The following is a 6,000-nucleotide window of genomic DNA, read 5'->3' as shown; positions in this document are numbered from 1 at the left end:
CTGCCAGGTTCCTCTGTCCATGGAATTTTCCAGGCAAGAATAGTGGAGTGGGTTACATTTCCTTCTCCAGCAGATTTCCCAACCCAGGGATTCAACCTGCATCCCTTATGTTTTCTGCATTGGCAAGTGCTTTCTTTACCACTGCACCACCTGGGAAGCCCAATAAGCACACTGCTGCTGCTGCTAAGTCGCCTCAGTCGTGTCCGACTCTGTGCGACCCCATAGACGGCGGCCCACCAGGCTCCCCCATCCCTGGGATTCTTCAGGCAAGAACACTGGAGTGGGTTGCCATTTCCTTCTCCAATGCATGAAAGTGAAAAGTGAAAGTGAAAGTGAAGTCGTGTCTGACTCCTAGTGACTCCATGGACTGCAGCCTACCAGGCTCCTCCGTCCATGGGATTCTCCAGGCAAGAGTACTGGAGTGGGTTGCTATTGCCTTCTCCGAATAAGCACACAATTAACACCATACTAAATGGTGAAAGCTAAAAGCATTTCCTCTAAGATCAGGAACAAGATGAGGATGTCTACTCACATCTCTTTTATTCAACATAGTATTGGAAGTCCCAGCCATAGCAATCAGGACAGAATAAGAAATAAAAAGCATCCAAATTAAAAAGGAAGAAGTTAAACTGGCACTGTCTGCAGATGACATGCTAGAAACCATAGCAAGTCCTAAAGATGTCACCCAAACATTAGAATTAATAAATTAATTCTGTCAGGTTGCCTGATTCAAATTTACTATACAAAAATCTGTTGCTATTTTATACATTAAAAACAAACCATGGCTGATTCATGTGAATGTATGGCAAAAACCACCACAATATTGTAAAGCAACTAGCCTCCAATTAAAATTTTAAAAATATATAAATTAAAAAAATTTTTTTAAACCAGCAGAAAGAAAAATGAAGAAGACAATAACATTTTCAATTACATCAAAAAGTATAAATTACCTATGAATAAATCTAAATCAGAGGTAAAAACCATGTACTCTGATACTTATAAAAGACTGATGAAAGAAATTGAAGATGAGACAAATGGAAAGAAATACCATATTCTTGATTGGAGTGAGATAAATCAGACAGTAAATGATTAATACTATATAATTTCAATTATATGGGGAATCTTAAAAAAAATGAACACAATAACAAAACAGAAACATTCTTAGATAATGAGGACAAATATTTAGTTGCCAATAGAGGACAAAATTAGAGCAGGAGTGAAATAAGTGAGGGAGATTAAGGGGTACAGAAGTACACATTTCTGTTGCAAGATAGATGAGTCATGGGTATGAAATGTACAGTGTGAGGAATATAGTCAGTAATTATGTAATACTTTTTTCTGTATGGTAACTGCTGGTAACTAGACTTATTATTGTGATCATTTTGAAATGCATAGAAATATCTAATTACTGTGTTGTATGACAGGAACTGACATAGCATTGCTGGTCAATCATACTTCAAAAACGAGATCAGATTTGTGACAGAGACAGAGAGTAGGTGGGTAAAGAGGAATTGGACTAAGGCAGTCAAGAGGTTCTAAGATAATTAAGTAGAGAGATGTAATGTACAATATGATGATCATAGCTAACACTGTTGTATATAGGAAAGTTAAGAGAATAAATCCTGAGTTTGCGCAAGAAGAAATTCTTTTTCATTATTCCTTTCTTTTCATTTTCTTGTATCATATGAAAAGATGGATGTTAGTTGAACCTATCATGGTAGTTATTTTATATATATATATATTTACAATATATATAAATCAAACCATCATGCTGTATGCCTTAATCTTATGCAGTGAAGTATATTATTTCTTATTAAAACTGGGGAATAAAGGAAGCCCAGATACTCAAGACAAGGTTAGGTCCCATCTTGCTGCTAAGTCGCTTCAGTCGTGTCTGACTCTGTGTGACCCCATAGACGGCAGCCCACCAGGCTCCCCCGTCCCTGGGATTCTCCAGGCAAGATCACTGGAGCGGGTTGCCATTTCCTTCTCCAAGGTCCCATCTTGGAGACAATCTAAAAGAAGACAGATGCAGAAACAAAGAGTCAAAATGTGATGCTGTTACCACTATTTGTAAGGTGGAACATGGCCATGGAAGTGGCTAATTTATTGTTTGGTTTGATTCATTTTAATCAATGATAGCCACTATTATGGCTGCTGGAGCCTCTTTGAACCATGTAAGACCCAGCCGCTGGGCAAAGGAAAAAACCAAGACTACTAGTCTGAGAACAAGAAGATCTAAGCTCTGGGCCCACTGCTGACATTAATTAGTTGGGTAAGCCTTATGTCACCATCTGCAAAAAGGTTTGCTAGGTAATTGCTAAAATTCCCTCCTGCTCCCACATTTACAAAACCTTCCTAGCATTATTTTTCTTGCTATTCACCTTTTCTTCCATCTCCTCAGCACTGTGTCTTTAAATCATTTGAAGAGAAACTGAATATTTATTTTCCTTTATCAAGGAAAACCAACACTATTATTAGGACAGATGAGAGACAGACCACTGTCCAGAAAATGAGATTTCAAACTGACCCTTTGTAAACCTACCAAAAACCGGCCTATATGCATGCTTTTCTGCTCTCTGGAAGATGCCTGGGCCCTCTCCGATGTTTTTATGGGGTTACAAAACAGATTAGTTTAAGTGGACTGACAGCACCAGCACCATTACAGTATGTAAATGAAGGGCCCTGACAAAGCTTCCCGAAGGGAAATGGATGAACGAATTGGCTAAATCAACTACGTATGAAAAATTGATCAACAAAGTACCAAATAATGAACAGCCGTAGGACATTTCCACTGCTCGAATAAAGAAAACAGATGATTTTTCAGTTCAAGTTCTCTGTTGTTAACACTTGGAAATACCTAGGCCTCTGTGACCCTCAAGAATTATGAAGTCAGGACCCACTCGCAAAACAGGCTCAGGATGAAATAGCTCAGGCTGCCAGAGTAGGGCTGGGGAGCTGACAAGAAACAAACTGCCTACCCAGCTGAGAACTGTCAAAACTTCACACACACACACACACACAGGATATTTTAAACAAGCCATTATTTGAGGGTGGCAAAGGAAGCAGGGAATGCTTGGGTTTTTTCCCCATCCCGAACTTCAACTTTGGATTTTGAAGCAGAAAAGGCAGCTTTATTTAGGATAATGGTTTGACCAAACCCTATATTTCTGTGAACTCATGTCACTTTTACTCTGCAACCAGCTTAGCTTCCTAGCATTCCAGGAACAAAAGCCTCAGCTGGGAGAGGAACAACTCTGATATGGCCTCTCCGCTGAGCTTCCTGGGCATGTATGTGTAAAATCCACCTCCTGTGCCTGGGGATGCCAGAACCCCAAATCCCACATGCAAGCTCAGGCCATCAGATAAGTGCTCTTGACTCCGAGGGGATTCTTTTGCTCTCACCATGTTTATCGCTTCTGATTTTCCTTTCAAGGGTTTTTAACTGACATTTCAAGTAACGTCAGACTCAAATTCAGTTTGTCAGAATGGATGTGCTCTGCTCCTCCTTTTAAGAGAAAAGCTTAAAGCTCAGTAATTAAAATGCTGATTAACTTTTAAATACTCAAGAGTTTTATTTTGCTTCTGAGAACCTCACACTTCAAGCTGGGATTCTTTACGTGGGGCCGAGGGGTGATGTTTATTATTATCAAATGTGGAGTATTAAGAAAAAGGGCAAGGGAAACTCAACTGAATGCGCCAGTGACAGTAGGAACATAAATGAATCCCAAGGAGGAGTGTAAGTTCTGTGGAGCATAAAGCTTTGCAAATGTCAATGACTGGGAGAGACTGGAGCACTGACCTTCAGGTGTGGCAAGGGGGAAAATGATATAGCAATGGGACCGGAGATGTAAGAAGGAGACAGATCACAGAAAGGAGGTTGATTCTAAGAGTAATAGGAAGACAGTCAAGGTTTTTAAGGAAGGACCTGATGTGAGCAGATAGGCTCTTAAATAATATGTTTCAAGAATTTTAATACCCACTGCTGGGCATACACACTGAGGAAACCAGAATTGAAAGAGACACGTGTACCCCAATGTTCATCGCAGCACTGTTTATAATAGCCAGGACATGGAAGCAACCTAGATGTCCATCAGCAGATGAATGGATAAGAAAGCTATGGTACATATACACAATGGAGTATTACTCAGCCATTAAAAAGAATACATTCGAATCAGTTCTAATGAGGTGGATGAAACTGGAGCCTATTATACAGAGTGAAGTAAGCCAGAAAGAAAAACACCAATACAGTATACTAACGCATATATATGGAATTTAGAAAGATGATAACAATAATCCTGTATACGAGACAGCAAAAGAGACACTAATGTATAGAACCGTCTTTTGGACTCTGTGGGAGAGGGAGAGCGTGGGATGATTTGGGAGAATGGCATTGAAATACGTATAATATCATATAGGAAATGAGTCGCCAGTCCAGGTTCGATGCACGATAGTGGATGCTTGGGGCTGGTGCACTGGGACGACCCAGAGGGATGGTATGGGGAGGGAGGAGGGAGGAGGGTTCAGGATGGGGAACACATGTATACCTGTAGCGGATTCATTTCGATATTTGACAAAACCAATACAATATTGTAAAGTTTAAAAATAAAAAATAAAAAAAGAATGTTAATTACCTATCAATGTATTTATCTGCACACTGAATGCTTACTTATATGCTAGTTAATATTCTAAGGACTTTACATAGTGTCCTATGAGATAGGTATGATTACTATCCCTCTTTAGGGTGGCTCAGACAGTAAAGCGTCTGTCTACAATGCAGGAGACCCGGGTTCAATCCCTGGGTTGGGAAGATCCCCTGGAGAAGGAAATGGCAATCCACTCCAGTACTATTGCCTGGAAAATCCCATGGACAGAGGAGCCTGGTAGGCTACAGTCCATGGGGTCGCAAAGAGTCAGACACGACTGAGCGACTTCACTCTCACTTTTCACTTACAGATAGTAAGTGATGCACAACAGGTCAAGTCACTTGCCCAGGGTAACACATCTTATAAGTGGCAGAGCTGTGATTTGAGCTCAAGCAATACGACTAAAGCATTTTTGAGTTTTAACCCATCGTAGCATTACTTCCGGAGAAGGCAATGGCACCCCACTCCAGTAGTCTTGCCTGGAAAATCCCATGGGCGGAGGAGCCTGGTAGGCTACAGTCCATGGGGTCTCGAAGAGTCGGACACGACTGAGCGACTTCACTCTCACTTTTCACTTTCATGCATTGGAGAAGGAAATGACAACCCACTCCAGTGTTCTTGCCTGGAGAACCCCAGGGATGGAGGAGCCTCGTGGGCTGCCGTCTATGGGGTCACTCAGAGCTGGACAGACTGACGTGACTTAGCAGCAGCGGCAGCAGCATTACTTCAATGCCCAGTCAAAGGTTATTGACAGTACCCAATATCTACAACACAAACTGTGTGTAAAATAATTTATCTAAAATTCATTCTAGTTTTTACTCTTCTCATTAGACAGCATTATTAAATACAACGAGTTCTGTACTTTCCACTATTTTTCATTTTCCCACTGAATGAGGGGTTTTAGATATTCATGGTCAAGTGCTTCATGTGAATTTTCCTTAGGAAGTAACTCAGAATGATGATAACGTGTAACATAATCCATAAGACAAAAACCCTTAACCTTCAAGTATCCCTTTTCACTTTTCTACTGTAATTGACACATTTTCCCTGAGGGTACTTCTTTCATTTCAGCCATTGTAGCTGTTACATTCTCTCCCAAAGATAAAGAGGTTGCCTCTACTTTGCTCCTCTAAATAACCCTTAGACCAAACCTCTTCCCTTCTCCTTCAAACCCCACATGCTTCTCATCTTTATTCAGTCACATAGTGACCTTCATGGTATGTCTCATCTAGTGACTTCACCCCTTTTATCTGGGCCAGCCCTTCCTTGACTTCCTTCTTTAGCCAGTTTAGACTTACCATCTTATCTCCATAACTTATCATCATAATAATACTCTTATAGATGCCTCATGTGG

The 6,000-nt window shown here is 40.6% G+C and overlaps 1 long non-coding RNA gene across 2 annotated transcripts in view; it reads right to left on the bottom strand.

Annotated features, from left to right (window-relative positions):
- Positions 1 to 1,909: 1,909 nt before the first annotated feature.
- Positions 1,910 to 6,000, bottom strand: part of LOC147379447 (uncharacterized) — a 64,621-nt gene continuing 60,530 nt past the window's right edge. For both annotated transcript variants that reach the window (XR_015133151.1, XR_015133149.1), the window contains exon 3: positions 1,910 to 2,015. This is a non-coding gene — a long non-coding RNA (uncharacterized LOC147379447). The remainder of the gene's footprint in view (positions 2,016 to 6,000) is intronic.

Source organism: Bos grunniens, chromosome 1 (assembly GCF_055505025.1).
Source record: "Bos grunniens cultivar Pamir isolate PY7600 chromosome 1, Bosgru_T2T1.0, whole genome shotgun sequence".
Lineage (NCBI taxonomy): Eukaryota > Metazoa > Chordata > Mammalia > Artiodactyla > Bovidae > Bos > Bos grunniens.
This window is presented reverse-complemented; position numbering and strand designations above follow the sequence as displayed.